We start from the raw sequence: 24,621 nt of genomic DNA, 5'->3' as shown, positions 1-24,621 counted from the left end.
TAGTTGTTAATATTTTTTAAGGTGTAAAGCCAATGGTATTTCAAAATGTGTTTTTGTCTAAGAGGTTACATGTGTGGACAGTTCGAAGTGCTGTGCCATTGACACCATGTCAGCAAGTGTAACGAGAATGTAGAACTTTCCTTGTTCAAATCACTGATGGCCTTCCATAGCACTAAATAGATAAAAGTACACGCTTAAGGGTTCCTATTGGGTTCTTTGGGACTTGAATTATGATGGAGCCCACGATACAGGTCCTGGAACAAGGAGTGAGCTCAAAATAGACCCAAGTCTCCTATGGCTGTGGACAGAGGTGCAGAAAAGAAAGCTGCTATATTTGGTTTTGACATTTTTTGGAAGAAGTCCCTATTACTCCTGAACATGGTTGCATCTTACGACACGCACAAATGTTGCTTGTCAAGTTCCACATAACTTTGTTTCAATGCATAGGTATGAAGAACATCTAGACATGAAAATTATGATAAATGCAGCTACAGCATACAAGTATTAAAATAGTTTATTACATGTTGTATAACTCATAGATATGTACTCGTTTTAGATATTTTTAGCATTCATTTATATTAATTTGCATTTTCAGCTATTTTAATAATTTACTTAAATCCCATAAGAAATAATGTTATATTTGAAGTCCCTAGCTCCATTACTTTCAATGGGAGGGTGTTGCAGTACCAGTGGTTGGCCATGTGTACTGCTGGACTTACTACAAAAGCGTGCTACTAGAAAAATGCAGTTTGTGAATACTGAAAAGTTGTAAACTTTCTCAAAAGTGCAATTTGTGAATCATGCCATATATGGTCTAATATAGAATTGGGTGATAGTGGATTTCTAGTGATGGTGACATTTGTTCAGTGTTTCTGTGCCTCTGTCTTTGTGTTCACTAGAGTGTTTTTGAGCAAACAACTACTGCCATGTGCATCTTTTGAAACTTAAATTACAAATATTTAATGATTGTGTGTGCATTTCTGGCCCTTCAAGACATGACCTTTGGCCATACCAAACCCAGTTGCCACACCAACCTAGTTTTATGTCTTCAACTTTAATATGGGTAGTTTTACTAAGTTGAAACACTGGTATTCAAAATTGAGCTTACAAATTTGACCCTTATCAGCTTGCTCATTTTGGACCCCCAACTATATGTCAGCATTTCACCAACAGTTTAATTATATTATCTGCACATTACATTTGAACTACTCCAAATGATGTATTATTGGAGATGTTAATTACTGGAACAACAACAACAAAATTAAACAAGGAACATTTGCCTTATGGAACCAATGAATAGGCTCAAACACAAATGTACCAGTTCCTAGTACCTCAAAGGAAACACCCTCAACCAAATGTGGACGTTCAATCTCCAGTTAACTGAATTTAAGGTTACACTACATATTTGCTCTGACCACTACATGATTATGTTTAATCTTCTTTAATTGATACAACAAAATAACAGAACTATAATGTATAAACACTCTTGTAAATGGCACCTTGTCAACATGGAAAACTTTCTGAAACTGCTGTTTGACTCCACACCTTCCCCCAGCCAAGATGTTAACTTGGCTGAGAAACATTTGCTGTGGCTAGACCCTGCATGGAACCACTGGGATCGATTGCTGTTTGGGAGTGGGGCCTGACCAGCAACTCTCGCCGTCCATCCTGTACAAAGACCTTCACCTCCTACTGTATTTTAGTTTACACAATTTGATGGGACTATTGCTGATTGACCTACACAGGCCTATGTAAGTTGTGACATTTATCATTCCAGGTATTCATGATATCCACACAAGATTCTTTTACATACTATACATCTAAATAGAACTCCTTTTAAAGTCAGTTGTTATCTTAAATATCTGGTATGGACTACACCATCCCGGTCGTGCTTTGAAGACCCCTTTGTTCCAGCTTTGCATATACCCACGTCATACTGTAAGTCTCCTTTCTGCATCCTTAACACAACCTTGTGAATTTGCAAATTATGTCTACTACAAACATTTTAACATTTATTCACAGCAATGGAAACATCAATGGAAACTCCACTGAAATAGTTGGAAATAATTGAGCTCTGAAAGTTGTGCACTTTTTAAAGTCATCTAAACCTTAACTGTGTTTTTGAACATGTAACTATGAAGCTTTCTTGTAAGTTAGCTGAGTGTCGATTGAGTGCATTCAGAGATTAGATTGACGGGATGGTCAGGCTTAATTAAGCAACACAAAAGGATGATGGACGGAGTGCTGAAACTTTTCAAGCACTCACCCCCAGTCACAATCTGGGTTTAATCCTTTGTACTTTTGCTCATCATACCACCCTAGTTTGAAACCAGCCATGTGAAAATCAGTCTTGACCCTGTTCCCCCTGGGAACAATCCAGCCTGAATTGCCAGGCCAGGGTCTCCCTGAACCGGAAACAAGCATCCTGGGACCGGTTTCAGGATCTCACCCTTCATCAGCCAGGCTAGCTTGACTCCAGTGGCAGAGTGAGCACAGCACTCACGTGTGGGAATACCCTTCCCACTTAGGGAAACTTTACCAACACAAAAGAAGGATGGACGGATTGCTGAAACTTCTCAAACACTCACTCCCCAGTTACAGACCTGGATTTAATCCATCTTTCATTAACACACAACTTCTCATTATCAAATAATGCTCAAATTTACTGAGCCTAAGTTGAAGTTGATTATCAAACTTGCATGTGAAAATGTATATTAGGGACTGTTAAAGCTCAGTTTCACCTCAGTTGTGAAATAGTTGAATATTCCTAGTTGAATGTGCCATGCATTAGGTTTGGCATTAGCCAAGACCTTTTGATTATACTGAAATTATATGTATGATATATTTAATTAAATTGGCTTCCAGTCAGCTCTGTTCATCCATTGGTCTGCTGTTGTGTGACATTTTGCTTCCATCCATTACAGAATGGGGCAGTGGATCAGTCTACTTAAGCCACTGGGTAACTTCACTTTGAGTGTCTGCATTTAGCCCTTTCACACGGAGCACATCAGCAGACGTGGTAGTTTCATTCAGTGCCACTGTTTTTGTTTTTACTTTAATATTACTCTAGTTTGTCTTTACATTTGGAGCCTAATGTGATAGCAGGATGCTTTCTACCAGATTTTCATGATTTTCCTCCATGGCTCCACTGAGATCCTGCAATACTCATGCTTGCCTCCTCCAGAACCTGCTCTGCTTGCCTCCTTTGCAACATCTGTTTGCCCAACTCCTACAGTGCACAAGCTGTTAGCTGCTTGTATTACTATTTGGCAGGTTGCTAAGAGATGGCTGCTTAATGTACGGTTCTTACAAGTCATAGTTATACTACACTATCTGTGACTTTCCTCATGTAAGCGCAGAAAGTGTACTAGGAAGAAATACATTGGAATTCTTTTGGGTGCTTATATGGCTTTTTCTTTATCTGTGCATCCACAGACGTGTTTCTTTCTGCCCAGTTGCTTGTGTTTTTATAGAGCGTAGTACCCCTATCGAGGCGCAGTTGATGGTATGCTTGCCTTTAAAGAAGAAAATCAACAAATAGCACAGAGTGAGAGACCAATGTGTAGCTGATTGGTTTTCTTTCCCTATCCATCCTACAACATGCAGTAATGCAGACTTAAATGTTTCTCATTTATTAATCATTTGAAGTGAGGTCATACATGAGTAGTGTGACCCAGGTCTCTGAGGTACAGTGGTTGGGCTTCAGACCATCTGTGGCCTTGATTTGAATCCTAGTACTTCTTCCCAAGCTGGAAAATTGTTTTTATTTACAAATATGAAGTTGAAGAGTGTAATGACGCAGTGCTCTGCCAATGAATGGAAATAGGCACGTTTTGCTGCTTGCGCTGTGATTAGTGCCAATAGTGTGTTCTGCTATTGTTACTGAAATTATCCCTAGTGGTGGCATGCACTCTACTAGTTGAATGCCACATTTGTTTAAAATGTCACAATTTTCTTTTAAATATGAGGGCCTTAAACGTCATTCCAGCATTTTAACAGCAACTACATTTAACGCAGTCTGATATTAAAGCTAGACCTGAAACTAAGAGTGGGTGGAATATTATGTTCCGCCCGTGGGATTGGCAACATTTTGGTGACTCCATGTTGCTCTTGTAATGCAGAGTTCTGTCCAAATTTTATCAATCTCCATTTGGTGACGCTTTTTCCCACATGAAGCTCCAGAACGGTAAGTTGGTGTGCAATATTAGGCATCCCCTAATGCAATTTCTGGTTACTAGTAGGAGACCTGGCAAGATTTTTCTAACTTGGACAGTTGCAGGCGGGCATAAACATTTGTGGTCAGAAGGATGCCACTCAAGTAGAAAATCTAATAGAGCGGCATCAAAATCAACTTGAGTAGCTGTACCTGCTGCTTCACCACTTGGTGCCATTCACACTGATTTTTCAGCGCAAGACTCTCTACCAGCACTAATTTACAGCATGAGCAAGGTGACATGCCAGGTCGCAGCTCAGAACAACTCCAGAAGTCTCAATGAGTGACGGGACTCTGATGGAGACCAAGAAGAAAGTCAAAATTTCAAAGACTGTACTGGATGACCCAGAGGCTGAGCTATTGGGCCTATGTACTGATGTATATTCAAAGGGACAGTCGACAGAATCTGACAGAGCTCCAACCTCTGCAGGCCACTTCCATGAACAGTTACAATGTGCTGCCGCCCTGAAACCACCACCACCTTTCAATAGTGCCAGAAAGTAAAATATTGGTTATAGTTGGACTGCTTGGATAGAGATATTTGAAGTTTCATTAATGTACTTAAAGAGACTGATAACAGGAAGATTATCAAATATATCAAATTCTTGCTGGTGCCGATGTGAAAGAAGTCATGAAGAGAATTCCGAGAACTGATGAAGTCACATTCTGTTAGATTAAAACTGCACTGAATTTCAAATTCAACCCTGTTCCAAATGTTGATTTAACAATACTTTTTCAGTCAAGAACATAAAAGAACTGGTGAAACAATTAATGAATTTGACAAAAATACTCAATGTACTCATTAAACACTGTAAGTTCAATTAATTTAATGATGAAGAAGCCATGCAACTTAGAGGTATTGATGGATGCTTGTCCAATTCATCCAGAAGATGAATGCTGATAGAATTCTTAGGGCCTCAATCACAAGACCTCATTTCTGTTCTCTCCCCCTGCGCTGGGGCACAAATTGCTGCCATGCGCCAATGCAGACATCCTTGCACCATGGTGCAAGGGTGCCTGAATTGTGGCAATGATTGTTTTTGTGTAGGAAGGGACACTTTCCTGCACAAAAACAATCACAAGAGGTCTGTTCCTCTTTCTATGTGTGCTGCATAATGCAGCACACATAGAAAGAGGAAAAAATGGACAGAAATGAAGATATTTCTCCCTGTTGCATCACTCTTATGCCACTCCTGAGGTGGCATATGAATCTGCTGCATTCCCAGACTTGCAAATCTGGGAATGTGTCAGATTCCTTCAGGTTCCCTGGGTGTTGCATGGGAACACACCAAGCAACATCCATGGAACGCCCCTTTCGTGCAGTGTTTTGCGTGAAAGGGGTCCATATTTACAAGGTCATGAAAAGCCATGTAAGGTGGCTCTGCATGGTCTTGTAAATATGCGCTGGCACACTGCGCCACTGGAGCGTAAAAAAAATGACACGTCGGTGGTGCAGTGTGCCCTTATTCTGGAGTGAGTGCTGATGGCTGCCAGAGCTGAGAAACGTGCTGAGAGACAAGCTGCCAACATGGAGGCCAGAGGTGCCCAGAGCAAGTCAGTAATCCAAAGCAAAACACTGACTGACACACAGTAATGTCTACAAGTAAAAAGAAGTTGCGTTTTAGATGTGGATTTTGATTTCTACATGAAGGAAAGTGTCCCATCATTTGAAAAATAAGTAAAGGCTTTGGGAAAGAGAATTATTCTGAGGCAGTGTGGAAAGTGAACGAAAAGCAATTGAGTCACAGCAAAGACAAAATGGCCACCAGAACATTCCAGAACAAGCAGCGATGTCAGTTGAGGCAAATAGATACTAAATTAAGTTGATTGTCATCTAAACCGTCCTCAAACAGGTCCTTCAGCTCAATAATAGCTCAAAGTGAGAAAAGTAAATGTGTAATGTTGATGTTTATCTCAGGCAAACATGCACATGTCGGCTAGTTGCAACTGAAGAAAAATGTCAGTCAAAGAAAAGTAGACATGCCAAAGCAACCAAATCATATAAACACACTGTCCAAAGATTACATTTCAAATAAATACCTTTCAGTATCGACAGTGGTGTATCTATAAATATAATAATAATAATGTCTGAAGAGAAATACAAGGAACTGACTCTGTTACTGAAGCTTACACTGTCAAAGTTCAAAGTGTATACTTGGGCACCATCTTCCATGAAGAGTCAAGTTTCCTTTGTAGCAAAAGTGAAACATAAGAAAAGCGAAGGTACAAGCACCGATCTATGTGCTTCAAGCTACAGAGTAAAAAATGCCTGTTGGCGGAGTTTCGAATGGCTGCTGACATGGTACTGATTTCTGTGAATTACAACTTGAATGCTCATCATGAAATAGTAAGTCACATCCCTTCGTCAGTTTAGGAAAATGAAAGACAATGAAAATAAAACTACATATCAATGAGGATGTCCGTCCTGTTGCTCAAAGGCAGAGACAAATTGCTTTTCATTTACCAGAAGCTGTTAACTTGACTTGTTACTTAAGTGTGATTTTTTTATTGAGCGTTCCACTGGGCCAACACCAATGGGTTTCTCCCATCAAAGTAGTGCCCAAAAATGACAGAGAAGGAGCTGTGCGCATATGCATTGACATGCATCAGGTAAACAAAGCAAATGAACGCTAACATCATCCAGGGCCACACATTGCTGAAATGCAAACGCAATTGAATTGTGCTAAGGTCTGTTCTAGATTTGATTTAAATAAAGGTTTTCATCATTTGGAACTTGAAGAAAGCTGCAGGTACATTACAAACTTTTCTACACATGTTGGTTTGATTAGATATTAGAGACTTAGGCCCTCATTATGACAGTGTCTGTAAATCCCGCTTACCCCCACGCTGACGGGCACCAACTTACCGCCATAGTGGCTGATATCTGTTCACCATGTTATGACACACACACCAATCTGACACAATACAGCCACATGCACAAATCCGCCAGACCAAAGGTCAGTGATAAAGTGGTGGTCTCAAAACCCATACCCTTATACCAACAAAACAACGTCCACCACATTATGACCCACGAATCGCCACAGCGGACATTCAACGGTGGTAAACCATTGGCAGTACATACCGCCGCGGTCAGAATGGACACCCACATACAAAACAATACTACATTGGCCAATGCCAAAAACATACACCTGCCACCCATATACACACCACACACCACACACCCACACCACTATAAAACACACACCCACATTACCCACAACCCTTTACAAACAACAATTGCTGCCAGGAAACTGAGAAGAAGAGCACTGAGACAACTAGACACACACACCACTCACACCCATACACCCCTCACGCACTCCACATCACACACCCCACCACATTACCCAACACACCCTCACCAACACACACACCACAAAGGCACCCCCGTTTCACTGAGAAGAAGTTAAGGGTCATGGTGGAGAGAATTGTCAGGGTAGAGCCACAGCTATTTGGAGCACAGGTACAGAAGATATCCATTACAAGGAAGATGGAGCTATGGCAGAGAATCGTGGACAGGGTTAACACCATGGGCCAGCACCCAAGAACAAGGGACGACATCAGGAAGAGGTGGAACGAACTACGGGGGAAGGTACATTCCATTGCAGTAAAACACCAACTCGCCATACAGAGGACTGGCGGTTGACCCCCACCTCCTTCCCCACAGCTCACAGCATGGGAGGAACAGGTACTGGCAATACAGCATCCTGAGGAACTCGCTGGAGTTGCTGGAGGACTGGACATTGGTAAGTCAATATCTACTCCCAATCACCCCCCCATACCTGCATGCCATCTCACACCCACACCCTCACCCCATCACTCCACTCCATCCCACACACTGCACCCTCACATCTGACTAACCCCACTGCCAAGCCCTGCATGCTGTACCAATGCATGGACACCTCCCAACCCAGCCCTGCATGGACACCCATCACTAAAATATGCACAGCATATGGAAACTAACAATCTCACAATACATCACCATACACAAGCAAAATATGACATGGTAACACCAACCATTGAGGGGAAGCTACGGAAGTACAAATGTCAGACACATGAAACATAATACATCATTTACATGCCCACAGGTACCCCAGCAAATGTCAGGGGAGAGGAGGTGCCACCACTATCCAGTCTGCCAACAGAAGACGCCCCCAGTGATGACAGTAACTCTGGACTTCAGGGTCTGGAGGACCTACCTGGCACCTTTAGGGAACACTGGACAGTCGGTCACCCAAGCCCACTCACAGACCACCACAGAGCCTCCCCCATCAGGATCCAACACCACAGCACTCACCCAGTGTACCCACACCTCTGTCCCCAGGACACGTCAATCAGCAGTGTGCTGGGGTCAGTGGCAGTGGGCACACTGTTCAGGGTACTAAGGCACAGGCCAACAGGGAGACAGGGAGGACTGCTGGTGCCAGGGGGAGGACAGGACCAGGGAACCAACACTCCAGGAGGCACTCTGTGAGATCCTGGGAGCCTACCAATATTTATAGGACACGATGGGCCAGATCCTTGACAATGTGCAGGAGAACAGGCTGCTGCCGAAGGGACAGTATCAGGCGATCAGGGAGGACTTGTAGGCCATCAACAACACCCTGATCTCCAAAGCAGGGATGCTGGCAGACATGGCCAACATCATGAGGGAGGCAACAGCACTCCAGCGGGCCCCTACCACTAGACAGTCCATCGACCAGCCCTCCACTTCCGCTGCCGCTAGTGGGCAGGAGACCCCGCCACAGGACCCAGAGGTCACCAGCACCCCTCCACCTGCAGATGGTGAACCACCCCGCAAATGTTCCCTGCGACCCAGACAGAAGCCAGAGACACTTGCCCAGACCACGCCAGGAAATTAGACTCTCCTGATTGTCCCCCTTGTGTCCCACACTGTCACCTTGTCCACTTTGACCTGCCATAGCTCCCTTTCCTATGTCCCCCTTGGGCTCTGCACCTGTGCTACAAGCAGATTGGAACAATATCCTGGACTTTCCTCCATCATCAGCCCATTCTATTCCACTTTACCCTCAATTTATTAGCATTACAAGAAACACTCTTGGACAAACTTCAACTACTAGTATTTCATGTTTTGAAAATTTGTATAGATTGTAACAGCTACATCCATTGCAAATGAACTGTACATAGTGAGAGCATAGAATGAATGACCTGTTTCTGGCTGTCGTGATCACACCAGGACATTGTTGTCATATCACCAACATCTGTAAAATGACAATCCACAGGTAACAGTAAGTAGAGGAAACAAGTGGGTAATGCCATAATGCCAACAATAGTCATGGAAATGTGAAGTTTCACTGTCTCACCTGTGTGTCATTGGAGGAACTGAGGGATCACTAATGTTCTGTTTTCCAGATCCTCATCCTCTGCCTCCTCATCCTGACTGTCCTCAGGGTCCACGGCTGGCACAGGGGCAACTCCAGTCTCCTCCTCCTGCAGAAAAGGTACATGGCATGTGAGGGCCAGGTTGTGCAACATACAGCATGCCACTACTATCTTGCAGACCTTCTGAGGTGAGTAGCACAGGGATCCACCTGTCACATGGAAGCACCTGAACCTGGCCTTCAGAAGGCCGAATGTTCTCTCAATTATCCTTCTGGTTCACTCATGTGCCTCATTATAACATTCTTCAGCCCTTATCCTGGCATTCATCACAGGGGTCAGCAGCCATGATAGGTTTGTGTAACCAGAGTCACCTGCAAATATTGAGGGACAGCATTTAGCCACACATTATCCTATTTGGCCAACAGCATAGGCATACTCCAACATACACTGGGTGAGGACCAAGGCTCACCTATAAGCCACACCCTGTGCCTCTGTAGTTGGGCCATCACATTTGGGATGATGCTATTCCTCAGGACAAAGACATAATGTACAGGCCCAGGATACTTAGCATTGACGTGGGAGATGTACTGGTCCTCCAGGTACACCATCTGCACATTCATGGACTGGAAACTCTTACGATTCCTGAACACCTGTTCATTCCGGCAGGGGGACAAGCACAATATGTGTACCATCAATTGCCCCAATTATATTGGGGATATGTCCCATTGCCTAAAACCCGGCCTTCAAAGTGGCCAAATCTTCAACCTGGAGGAAAGCAATGTAGCTGTAAATGTGTTTTATCAGGGTGGATAAGACTCTTGCCAGCACTATTGAGGACATTGGCTGTGACATTCCTGCTGCCAAACCCACTGTCACTTGGAAGGAACCAGTTGCCAGGAAATGGAGCACTGATAGAACTTGCACAAGAGGGGGGATCCCAGTGGGATGGCAGATAGCTGATTTGATGTCAGGCTCCAACTGGGCACACAGCTCTGTGATTGTGGCCCTGTCCAGTCTATAGATGAGTATGATGTGCCTGTCCTCCAGTGCAGCTAAGTCCACAAAGGGGTCTGTACATGGGGGTATGTCTCCATCTCCTATTCATCCGCATCGGTAGGAATCTAAGGGACACAAGAGTGAGTAGGCTGTCACAATCTGAACAACTATACCACAACAGCAGTCCACATCATGCAATCATGTTTTGGAACAGTGGACTTTTTTTTAAAGTATGTGCTTTTTAATCTTGTGACGCAGCAATTATCAATAGGCCTGTTCCCCTCCATTAAATGGCGACCGCCTATCCTGTGTGGAGGAATAGGTGAAAGTGAGGTAAATCTGCTGACGTTGTGTGCCGTGGAGGTAGGCGGTCGCGAACCGCCGTGCGGTTCTTCATTGGATATTATTGGGCCCTATGGGGTACAGTGGCCAATGGGGATGTATGCCGGCGGTGACGATATACACGCCCGCAGACGTGACCACCATTTTATATCTCATTCCTCACTTGTTTCCTGACCTTCCATAGGAGAAGACCTACACTGCATGTGCTGCTGTGTCCTGTGTCTGGAACCTACTGTCGCATGGGCTCTCATTATCCTAAATGAGACTACTGGATTTCTAGGTAGCAGGATAGTTCACGGTGTGGGGGACTGAGTCTGACCCACTGGGAAGGACCTCTGTCACCCTAAATCCGGTTTTTCTCCGGCTAACTAGCAGTGCCTCATCTCTCCCAAGGGGAAGAGATGATTTGGCAGCCGAGCGCATGACATCTTAGAACTTCTCAGGGAAGTCGTGGTCACTGAGATCCAAACCAGCTCTCTCATTTACAGTATGATCTCATATACAAATGACAAAGGCAGTTTGAGTTTTATAGATTGTTTTAATAAAACGACTGCATTTTAGATATTAAGGCGTGAGCCGCAATAACCAGAACCATACAACACAGTAGGATTGAAATAGTCACGAGGAGAGTGAAACATAAGAATAACGCTATCATGGTGTTAATAATTTCTACTCTCTCTCAGCTAGTTCTATTTCGAGCACAGCATGTTAAGCTTCTAACTTGCCTTTCAGATTCCCTGGGAAGCCATAACCCCTCATACCTGAGCACAGGCCTGTGATCTGTTTCAGCATCTGCAACAAGGCAGTCAGCGTCTAGTTGTGGTTCCCTGGTCGGAATCTCCCTCTTGCATGTATTGGGACAAGGAAGTGTTTTTATAACTAACATGTCAGTGTGATCACAAAATGTCCCTACGCAAGAATGCCAAAGACTAAACTCCTACCACGTCTATCGGCAATGTACCAGACGGTATCCTTGACTAAAGCACAGAGTGAACAAGAATGTGTTATTGAGGACTACAGTGCTGAAGTAGGCTAAACAGTGTGATATAAAAAATAAAACAAGACCGTAGAACTGGTTATTTGAAAAATAACAGTACGAAGCCGAATAAAAAGCATTTAGAGCAAAGTGCACAAAGGCTCTTAAGCTGCAAGCAAAGGAATAAAATACATCCAGGGCAAAGTGCACAAAGGCCTAAAAGCCTGAAGCTAACGCGCAACGGATACATAAAACTGACCACACTACACCCTCCCCTTGTCGGTAGCAAGTGGTTCTAATAATAAAAAAATATGCCCCAGACACAAAATAATACTCCAAATATATTTCGACAAGTTCAGAGGACAGCAAAGTAGAAAACAAATTCATATTTGGGAAGCATGTGACATTAAAGCCAAATTTTTATACTATGTAAATTTACAAAAAAAAAAAATCCAATTCTTAGACAGAAGCCATGGAAAGTAGGAGATCCTCCACTTCGACAGATGTCAACATCGGAAAATCCGCGCCAAAAACTATCATGGAGCAGGTGTGTTCCATAGCCCCAAAACCATCCAGGGCGGCACCCCGTGCAAGGCCTATGAATGAGACAATACCATATTCCTCCAGGAAGGGAATCTCATAAACAGCCTCACGAAGCAAACGCAACCGCAGTGCACAGGTCTGGGAATGAGCCCTAATCGGGAACATCAACAGATCAGTATCGATCACTGGGGGGCGCTGCAGTGAGAGACAGAGAGTCAGTGCATGTTCAAACGAGCACCAAAGGCACCGAAACACGGGTTGCACACAATCCAAAACCGGTCGGAATGACAAAGACCAGTCACACTCCAATTGTCCCAGGAGTGTTGCTCCAAAATGCTGCATCATGCGTTCACGACACAGCTGCGCTGACGGGAGCGCCAATATGGGATCTCGTTGCAGTGGGACAGCCATTGTGGAAGAACAGCAGCAACAGCAAAACACCAGCCAACAAAGCCAAAGTAATCGGAAATCCCCCAAAAATGCTTCTCAAAATAGAATGAATAGCCGAAGGTATTAAACCGAATATGGAAGAGAAGGTATGACCTAAACCAACACCAACGGCTTTGAAAAAATGTGCAATTCCAGCAGTGCTGGACGCATTAAATATACGTCCCACGAGTTCACCAAAGTGACTCGGAAAGTTAGTATTTAAAAGGGACTGTATTTCTGCTGGTGACCTTGCCACCTGAAGTGCGTAGGTCTCGCTAGCAGATGTAAGGGCCACATGCTTTTGAAACAATAGAGCTTTCAGTCGATTCAACTTGTCGAAATTCAGCTTGGAAGTATCAATATGAAGCCAGATGTCCGTTACCTCCTTAATTCGAGTGGGGGGAAACAACACATTCCCGCAGCACGTAACGGCCTTGGTGACAACGACCACGTAAACTATTCCGGCACGCATGCCACAACAGGGTTCACCGTTAAGAAGGACGTAGCTGCCGTTTGAAAGCACCTGGAAAGTGTTTTTAATTACCGGGACTGGAACTCCCTTAAGATAACAAGCTAAGTTAGCAATCGAGGCATTGCACACCCCGTGCAGACAGCTGTTTACAAACCATCGAATGGCTGACAGAGGTTTTGCATTCGCTACCGCTAAGAAAAACCTCCCTCATACCATTAAGACATCTGTATAGAAAGGGAAGCTCCCACACCTCATGTATGTAACTGTCTCCCAACTGTTCATATCTACCCACCGGAATGTGTTTTAAACAAGAAGTAAGCTGCAGAGTGGAGATAGCCAAATTAATAACCCTGTGAATCAACCACTCTGCTGGCGGAATCTCAGCCACAGTAAAAGGCAATTTCTCCAACTTTTCAATATTTAACATAACATACGTCGCTTCCTTCTTAGCCATTAGTTGTTGTTGACGTGTCAAATTAAAGGAAATGAATATCTCCCTGGCACGAATGTGCTGCCACGGAACGCGACCTGCCTTCAATGTCTGTAGAGTCCAACCCAACTGCATGATGGACCGCGTTTGACTCTGCCCATGATACAAAGAGGACATATCCGATCTAATAATGTCTATAGCAGAGGAAACAACATTATCAATTGTGTATACACGGTCCGATAGGGTATGCATCCCATTATCCACAACAGACAAAGCTTGAATCAAATTTTCCTGATCAATTTGCCTCAACCGGGCCGCTGCCTCTTGTTGGGAAAGCTTCCAAATCTCATTATATACTTCATACAAAAAAGGCTCTTCCGTGGTACTCTTGGTCCTGACAAAAAATCTTGCAAGTCAGAATCATTAGAAAGCAACGTGAGATGTGTCTTAACTGCATCCAGCGTGGATGACTTCAACCATTGTTGACAAAGTTTCCCCATGCTGTATGTAGTAATGATATCAGCATGTTCTGGTGATATGTAGCAAGGGTCTGCCCTACTAGTCCTGAATCCCCCCGAAGAGCTGACAAAACGTTGATGACACCTATTTGTGTCTATGGGCCACAATAACCACCCGCCTGGATGTGTCAATGAAGTGTTAAGTGTACCATTCTGGACCCAGTCTGTAAGCTCACTAAATGTGGCATTAATATATTGCTGCCAATTTTTCATTTTGGAAGGGACAGGTATGCCAGGCAAATTCAATTCCCTAATTGTTGCTAAGCCCAAACAGCTAGTCTGTTGTTCAGTGTCATTTAAGAAAATCATCTGGACAGGAATAATACATGCCCTAAACAATGTATCCCTACCCCGCATCTGCCAATTTTTCGTTCCCCAAACACTTTTCAAATCAACAGTCTTGGACCAGTATTCATACCCCTCAACAGATAGTTTGGACATAAACAAATTTGAATACAGTAATTTAGTATCAGTCAATCATATTTGCTTATTAGCATGCGGAGTAACTCCAAAATAATACGACTTAGCACTTTGTTGATGATGCCCAGAAAAATACGCAAATTTGTCAGAATAAGTTTTAGAACTCCCCTGCGGAGGAGTCGGGCAATGTTCCCATTGCATATACTCAAATATAGATTTAGGGCTACTGGCTTTATGAATAAAGTGGTGTCCATAATAATTGTAACAAAACATATCACCATAATTATCTCTAAACTGGTAAGCATCTTCATTTTCATAGACAGTATAAAACTGCAATTCTGTTAACATAGAATCAACTGTCTTCACATCCCAATCATCAGAAACAATGCCTGGTATAACGATATCATTCATTGACAATTTGAGAACATACGGCATCTGAATCATCTCAGTGGGACCATATATATCAAACATCACTCTATCCCACACAATCCCATCCGGAATTGGTACAGCAGAAATGTTCACAAAGGACAAGTCTCTTCGAACCATATGTGACGAAAAATGTGGTTTCAACACCGTCTCCACGTGCTCAATGTCAGATTGTTCAGGAAGAAAATGACCATGTATCACCAGAAAAAAGGTAACCACAAACCCCAGCCATAAGAAAAGAGTCATCACAGTCATAAAAAGCCACAGATAGTTCCAAGGAACAACAAAATATGTATGTTTGAGCCAACACAGCAGCTTACGTGGACCCATGGCGGATGCCAAAGAGGACGAAGAGTCCGACACGGCATCATCAGTTGTATTGAAGCAGCCAGAGGCAGTTCTCGCAAAAGGTGCAATCGTAAACAAAGAAGCAGATGGTGGCTCTCGCCTTGGCATGCTACAAAACCACATTTTCAGCAACATCAGTAGAACGTACAGCAACTTGATCAAAGGATTCCAAATCATTTGCTGTCTGTGGAACAATCGCAAGATCAGCTTCCACCCTCCCCAAGCCCGGAGAGGAAATATCATTGGTGCAGATCACCTGCAGCAGAACTTCTTCCCCAGTAGTGAGAGGGATTCCGGAACTACTGGGTGTTCTTCTTGGTCTGCTGTGCAGAATCGGCCACATGTTGTAACTTGACATTACCAATGGAAACAAAGCGATCTCCTTTGGCCCCTCGCAACGGAGGCAAAATCACAGTTCTTGTGCCGCTGATCCCTATCACAGGGACAGGCACCCGATAAGAAGGACCAAATTATTTTTTCACTGCGACCTTTTCACGCACAAGATCCCCAATCTTGGGAATCCAACCAGTAGACGTTACAGGTTCATCCTTAATTCCTGTAGAGGCAGCACTTGCAGAAGAGTTATCTTCATGGAATTGTTGTAAATCCTGCCAAACAGTGACACGATCATTTATGTCAAAGGGCGTAACTGCCGTCTCCACACCAGGACCATCTAGATCAGGAACATACATTTGTGTTCCAAACAGGCACTCATATGAAGTACGACCCCCCAGGGACCTTCTAGGCAAGTTATTAAGTGCTTTCTGTACTCCATACAGGTGGGCTAGCCAGCTACGACCCGTACCTATAAGCCTGGCCGTTAAGGATTGCTTTAAATCGCGATTTAAACGCTCCACGACAGAATTTCCCTCGGGATGAAATGGAGACGAGAACTGGAGTTGGACCCCCAACAAAGCCATGGTGTCCCTGAATGCTTTAGAGGCAAAAGCAGGGCCCTGGTCCGAATGAAAAGCCGCAACTGCATATGTATCGACAAAGATGCGCAAATCTTTAATAACGGTCCGAGCGTCAGCCGAGCGCTGTGGCCAGACCCACACAAATCTGGAGCACGAATCTACAGCAACCTATATATATTTGTAGGCACTATCTGGTGTCAGCGGACCCCAATGGTCCAAGTACACACACTGTAAAGGTTTATTTGATATGAGGAGGGGCGTCTGCTGCGGGCGTTTAGCCATGGAAACTTTAATTTGTTGACAGATGGCACAACAAAGGACATACTGCTTTGTCTCTTTATAGAGACTAGGCCACCAGTAACGTGCCTGTTAGAGTGAAATTGTGTCTGCCACGCCTGCATGGGCAGAAGCCGCCCCCTCATGTGCTGCAGTTATTAATCGAGGTCGCTCAATTTTATTGGGCATTTCACGTACACCAACGCCTGGTATTTTAACTACAGCGTTTAGCATACCACCCATATAGTAACTATATTTAGAAGGGAATCCTTTAGGAAATGGCTTGCCATCAGCCGTAGCTTTTATAGCAGCCAAAATCTCTGTGTCTGGTTTGGAACTCGAACGAGTTACTGCGGCCACAGTGGCAACTGCCACTGCCGATTTTGCGGCTTCATCAGCCAAAGTATTTCCAGCAACATGTATTGCAACGCGCTGGTGTCCAAGTGTATGCACAACATGGACTTTAGGAAGCGTTTCCTTCAGATCCGCAACCTTCCCCAACAGCAATTTGTGTTTAATGGTGTTGCCTTTTGAATCTCTGAACCCGTTCAACCTCCAGTAGTGTAAATATTCATTGAAAGACTGAACACAGTAATAGCAATCACACACCAGCAATGTAAATATCGCCGGATCCGCGTGTTCCAAGGCTAATAATAGAGCTTTCAGCTCAGCCAACTGTGCCGTACAATCTCCCAAGGTCTGCGTATAAGTGTGTCAGGGCAGAACACTTCCCCCCCCCATATAGCCGCTCACCACCGCACATGCTGCAGAATACTGTTGTTTTGTCCCAACCGCTGGCTGTGCAGAGCCATCAGTATACATGACCACCTGATATTGGTCAATAGGCAATGTACCAGCGGGAACTGGGTACTCCATTTCATACTGAAGAAATTCTTGAGTCTGCAGTTTAGGGTCAAGTATGTAATCTACATCAGTGGCTGTCAAAGACGTTGCCCATTGTATCCATCGCGGGTGTAAAGCTTTCGAATTAGGAACACTCGCTTTTGTAACAGCCTCTAAGGCTGGAATCGGGGAAACGACAATGATGCGTTGGCCCTGGCCAAGAGGTCTTTCCTTAATAACAGCCATTTGTACAGCAGTGAGAATTTTCTCAGTTTGTGCAAAACATTGTTCTGCAGCCGAGTACAAGTGCGACTTGTATGCTATCGGGACTGTCTCACCCTCGTTAAAGGTGACATATGTAAATACCACGGCATCAGGTATAAGACTGAACACAGTAATAGCAATCACACACCAGCAATGTAATCAGTTTGCAAATCTCAAAGAATATTTGTAGGCTCATTCGTCCATAATCTACATGAAAAATTTGGGCGAATCAACTCGTATAATGGTTTTATATGTGTGGCGTAATCAGGAATGTAGGTTCTGCCAAAATTTAGAAACCCCAATAACGACTGGAGTTTCCGAACCGTATTAGGAGGCTGCAACTGAGCACATTTCTCCAAAAAGTGTGGCGCTAAGCTCTTGCCTTCATTCGACAACTCATATCCCAGGAAAGTGACGCTGAGGAAGGCAATTTTTGATTTCTTAAAATTAAATTTGTAGCCAATATCAGCAAATCCCACAACAATGCGCGCTACGCGCCTTAAATGTTGCAGTAACTCATCGTCCGTCAGATATATATCATCAACATATGATAATGCTTCAGGGTCCAACTCGTGCAGAATTTCTGTTACACGAGCCGAAAACAGTCCTGGGCTATTTTATACCCCTGAGGCAGACGACAAAACTTTTTCTGAGAACCAAACGCACTAAAGCTCGTATAGTCCCTACTTTCGGGCGCTATATTTTGGCAGAAGAATCCATTCGAAATATATAATGTTGTTTTGTATTTCTTACGCACAATATTATTCATGAGCGCTGCACTGTGTGAATTTTGTATTGCATATGTGCGTGTATGTCCATTTAAATGTCTGTAATCCACCACTATCCTATATGAATGGTCCAGTTTAGCAACTGGAAATAAGGGATTATTCATCGGCGAGACACAGGGTTCAATTATCCCCTGGTACTCCAATTGTGTAAGTATTTTCCTTACCGATGCCCTCGCTTCAAATTTTATAGGATATTGCAGTTGCGGCTGAGGCTTGCCCTTTATTGGAATTACATGATAAGGTGAATCCCTATCCGACCCCACATTATTTCTATATAGGGCAGGGGCCTGTGCTAGGGCCCATGTTTTACTATAGGACTCTGCTAGTTCTCCCAGAACAAGTGGTGAGAATGAAGGTGTAATAACCTCCTCCCCAACTGGACAGTCACGTACAAAGTCAGGAGGCCAATCCTGTTCGGCCAGCAGAACGTCATACAATTTGACCACACGGTCCCAAAAGATGGCTTTTATAGTGCGCTCACTGTCCCCTTCTAATTGTAAAGTTACTGTATAAACTCTATCGGGATCAGAGACACGCATATCTGCTGTTTCGACTTGTATAAAGTCATCAGTTGCTTTCACCTCCAGATGCTCTTGAAGATTCCGGCGAACTATTGTGACCTTTGCCGCGCTGTCTAACAGTGCCAACGCCCATGTCTTGTTCTTCAAGAGAACTCTCTTCTTGAGTGGCATGTCTAACTGAGACTGCTGCCACTTTCTTCTTTTTAAATTGCTGTTTCTGTTGGATCGGTTTCTCTTCTTGTTTGACAGAAACCTCCGTCGAGCGTTGTGACTCCTGTCTCGGTTTCACGTACTCTGTTCTCCGCTCTGATCGCCCACCTCTCTCATTTCTCTTTTCCGAGGAGTCCTGAAAGGAATGAGATTGGCACGTATCAGTATATTGATATCTATCAGGCGTCTTCAAATTATCCCTATTCCTGAGATTATACCTATTCTGCGTCGTCTCCGGTTGCGGAGATTGTCCCCTATCCTTTTTAGGTGTCTGTTGTTTTTTCTCCCAGCCCTTTTTAGTACCCTCAGGTTGCTGTTGTTTAGTAGTATCTTTACTATTCTTACCCTATAACTGGGGTTTCTGTGGTCTAGACCCAAGGCTATCACTACCGATTCTCGAATACGTTTCTGCTATTATTCTCGGCAGTTCCCGCTCCTGGTCACCTTACGGGACGTCTCGAAGACGCATACGCACCGCTAGTGCTACTGCATCCCCTTTGAGATTACTCAAAATCATAGAAGAAACTGCGACAAAATTGCCCATCAGCTACATCCCTAAATCTAAGGCTGGGGCAGCTCCATATTCATCCTGAATTTGTTTCAGCACTTCTGGTAGATTAGCCAATGTTGGTGTACCGTGTGCTGTAGTGTAGAGCGCGGCAAACACCGTGCCCCAAGTATTACAATGGTCCACAGTAGGAACCATTCCATACGGTAAACACATCGTCAATATTCTATGTTTATCCTGAGGTCCCGTATGGGGAAATACTGCTTCCAGCGTATTAATTTTTTGCGCCAGCCAAAATGGAGTTTCCTCCCGTTTTGCTGGGACTTTACCCATAACTGAGTGTACAGTGGTCGGATTTACCCCCGGAACCACTGCATGTTGTTGCGCCGGAGCAGCACGCGCTGGGTTTTGTGTTGAGTGTCTGCATCACAAATTGAACCAAACGTCTATATGTAGCCGTTAATTCTGTATATAAGCGACGAACATCAGCCACCGCCAATTGAGCAACCGCAGGATGTGGTGTATATGTAGCCAATAAAGGCCAGGTAGGACCATCATTACTCAGTGGACCTAACCTAACAGGTGCTATAGTGTGGGGTAGGGCGCCATCAAGTTAATTATTATGTTCTTGATATGATAGAGGTATCTCTAAATATGCATATGCCCTGTATTGTCCAGGGACATTAGCAAGAGTGTATTCGTGAAAAGTGTTTGTACCCCCATCAACTGCTGGAAATTCAACCCAAGAATAAAAAAGCTCTGTTCTATAAGCTGCATGGGCGTCCACCACAAACGTGACCGGACCCCCCTGGTTTGTGAGACCATGTGCTATCAGATGTCCCGTGAGCGGTTGGGGCATATTAAGCGCTATGTTCACTGCTTGAGGATTTGCCATTATAAAAACAGCACCAGGGCAGAGAAGGCACACCAATATCGGGGTTTTCCTTTCAAAGTTCAAGCTTGAACAACCGACCACTAAGTAATAGGAGGCACCATCTTGTGGTGGCGGAAATCCTCATCCCCACGGAGGTCTCCGTTAACGGAACCGAGGAGTGAATATTTATATGAGACCGAGAGAGTCAGCCGGACCCGAAAATTAGAGCCAGACCAAACGTTGGCGGCGCCATGTCGCGTGGGCTCTCATTATCCTAAATGAGACTACTGGATTTCTAGGTAGCAGGATCGTTCACGGTGTGGGGGACTGAGTCTGACCCACTGGGAAGGACCTCTGTCACCCTAAATCCGGTTTTGCTCCGGCTAACTAGCAGTGCCTCATCTCTCCCAAGGGGAAGGGATGATTTGGCAGCTGAGCGCATGACATCTTAGAACTTCTCAGGGAAGTCGTGGTCACTCAGATCCAAACCAGCTCTCTCATTTACAGTACGATCTCATATACAAATGACAAAGGCAGTTTGAGTTTTATAGATTGTTTTAATAAAACAACTGCATTTTAGATATTAAGGCGTGAGCCGCAATAACCAGAACCATACAACATAGTAGGATTGAAATAGTCACGAGGAGAGTGAAACATAAGAATAACGCTATCATGGTGTTAATAATTTCTACTCTCTCTCAGCTAGTTCTATTTCGAGCACAGCATGTTAAGCTTCTAACTTGCCTTTCAGATTCCCTGGGAAGCCATAACCCCTCATACCTGAGCACAGGCCTGTGATCTGTTTCAGCATCTGCAACGAGGCAGTCAGCGTCTAGTTGTGGTTCCCTGGTCGGAATCTCCCTCTTGCGTGTATTGGGACAAGGAAGTGTTTTTATAACTAACATGTCAGTGTGATCACAAAATGTCCCTACGCAAGAATGCCAAAGACTAAACTCCTACCACGTCTATCGGCAATGTACCAGACTGCATCCTTGACTAAAGCACAGAGTGAACAAGAATGTGTTATTGAGGACTCCAGTGCTGAAGTAGGCTAAACAGTGTGATATAAAAAATAAAACAAGACCGTAGAACTGGTTATTTGAAAAATAACAGTACGAAGCCGAATAAAAAGCATTTAGAGCAAAGTGCACAAAGGCTCTTAAGCTGCAAGCAAAGGAATAAAATAGATCCAGGGCAAAGTGCACAAAGGCCTAAAAGCCTGAAGCTAACGCGCAACGGATACATAAAACTGACCACACTACACTACCATGGCCTGGTGACAGGGGAAAGGGCCTCAGCCTTCACTTCTGAGGAGATGGAGTGACTGGTGGATGGGGTCCTACCCCAGTACGGACTGCTGTATGGGCCTCTAGACAAACAGGTGAGTATACTGTGAGCACGATTCATGTGGCATAAAAGCATGGAGATGTGTGTGAAGGCATTGTGTAAGGTGAGTGTGGAGTTGGGGGATTTTCTCTTGGTGGTGTACATGTTGTGAGCTGTCCTATGTTTTTTGCACTGTTGATGAGATCGGGTATGGTGGGCCATGTGTGTGACAGGCTGGACTGTTTGTTTAATGGAGTTCTCCTGTATATATTACCTCTGCAGGTCAGCGCCCATCACAAGAAGGGATTATGGCGTATATTGGACCCTGGGGATCTATGGCAGGTGGATCACCCACTGTCAGAAATGGTGGGAGGACCTGAGACGCCTGGCACGGAAGACTGCAGAGGCCCAGCTGGAGATGGCCTCCCAATGAGAAAGGGGTGCCTGTCGGACCCTGACCCCCCCTGATGGCCCGCATACAGGTGGTGGCCTACCCGGAGCTGGATAAGCTCTTGAGGGCATCACAGCAGCCACAAGGGGGTGAGTACAGTGGGTATAGTTACAACTTATGGCTGGTGGGGTGGTATTCAGGTGGTGGTTGTGTGTTAGTGGGTGCCCCTAAGGCCAGGCCAGACATGGCAGTGTAGGTCCTCTGAAAGGTAAGGGTTGCATGGCAAATACAGGTAACTTAGCTTGTTAGTATTCACTTCGAGACATGGCTGTGTGGGTCCCAGGTTTGTTGCAGTTGGCGGTGTGTGCTCATCCTCATGCCTTGGTGGCTAGCCATTTCACTGGTAGTGCAATGCATAGTGCGTAGGCCTGTTCCCTGTGTGTGAGGGTGCTATGTACGCCACTGTTGTGTTGGTGCAGTCATTGACCCAGTGTATCCTTGTCTCTCTCCCCCCTTCTTGTTTTGTCATCCTGTCCTTGTGTGCATTAGCATCATCTGGCGGAGGAGCAGAGGCACCGGCAACAGAGGGAGCTGCATCCCATAGGACCCTGGAGGCGAAGTCAAACGACACTGAGGGAACCAGCGGGACGGAGAGCGAGGAGTGCACCATGGCGGAGACTGGAGGAGACAACACAGACTCTGATTCCTCCTCCGATGGGAGCTCCCTGGTGGTGGCGGACACCTCTGTGACCACCCCAGCTGCAGGTATAGCCGCCACCCCGTACCAGCACTGCCCTCCCAGTAGCCCCTCTGTGTGTTTCCCGTGCCCGCTCACCCAGGAAAGTGGGCATTTCCTTCGCCCCAGGTACCTCAGGCCCTGCCCTAGGGAGCCCTGCTGCCCTGAGTGAGAAGACTATTGACCTCCTGAGATCCATCTCTGTAGGGCAGTCAACCATTGTGAATGCCATCCAGAGCTGACATCCCAGATGCAGTAATGCAAAGCATTCCTGGATTGCATTCATGGTGTTTTGGTGGCCCAACATAGATCTATTGAGGCTCTGGCCTCCTCTCTGATGGCAGCAAATGTCCCTGCTTCAACCATCCCCCCTCCAACTCCCACTTCCCAGTCCCATTCTCCTCAACCCCAACCCATCCCAAGCACACAAATAGACGATCATGAACACAAGGCAATACCCAAGAGTGGCACAGGCAAACCCAAGCACCACACTTCATCCCACAGGCACTCACACAAACAACACACCGTTGCAGACGTGACAAGATCCACAGCCTCCACTGTCTCCCCCTCCTCCTCCACTCTCTCCCAGTTACGTCCACACCCACACCTGCATGTACTACATCAACATCCAGAACACAGCCGCTCGCCTCGTCCTTGTCCTCCCCAGCCACGAACGAATCTCACCACACCTCAAATCCCTTCACTGGCTCCCCATAGACAAGAGAATCACATTCAAGATCCTCATCCACGCACACAAATCCCTTCACAACACCGGCCCAATCTACCTCAAAGAAAGAGTTAACTTCCACACTCCCACATGCAACCTCCGATCAGCCGACATCGCCCTAGCCACAGTCCCCCGCATCCAACACTGCACCAAAGGAGGCAGGTCTTTCTCCTACCTCGCCCCCAAAACCTGGAACTCCCTCCCCACCGACCTTCGCAAAACCAAAGACCTACTGGTCTTCAGAAAGAACCTCAAGACATGGTTGTTCGATCAGTGACCCTCCCTGCCCCCCCCAATACACCTCCCAGTGCCTTGAGACCCTCATGGGTGAGTAGCGCGCTCTACACATTTTTTTGATTGATTGATTGAACATCCACTACCACATCACCACACCAAGCAAAACACACACCTCAATGGCAGACACCTCCACAACATTAATGCACGCACCCCCTGTGTCCTCTCCTACTGTGTCTGTCCCGCCCTTCCTAAAGAACAGGGCAAGCACTCAGACACCCAACAGCCATCCACCTCACATCAGAGTGCAGCCCATGCACCTTCACCCAAATCCAGCAGACATACACCTCCGACAACCACTCCCTCATCCTCCAACCCTGGCGGTTGGTGTGGTACATTGGCTGTCTATTGGGGTATCAATACCATGGTCATAATTTTGCAGTAATTACCGCCAGCCAGTTGGTGGTATTACCACCACTTTATCACCCACCGCCAGGGTCCTATTGAGGGCCTTAGCTTTGGTGTGTCATCGGCTGCAGAACTTGTCCAAGAC

Source organism: Pleurodeles waltl, chromosome 3_1 (assembly GCF_031143425.1).
Source record: "Pleurodeles waltl isolate 20211129_DDA chromosome 3_1, aPleWal1.hap1.20221129, whole genome shotgun sequence".
NCBI lineage: Eukaryota > Metazoa > Chordata > Amphibia > Caudata > Salamandridae > Pleurodeles > Pleurodeles waltl.
The sequence above is the reverse complement of the archived record's forward strand: the minus strand, read 5'-3'. Positions refer to the sequence as shown.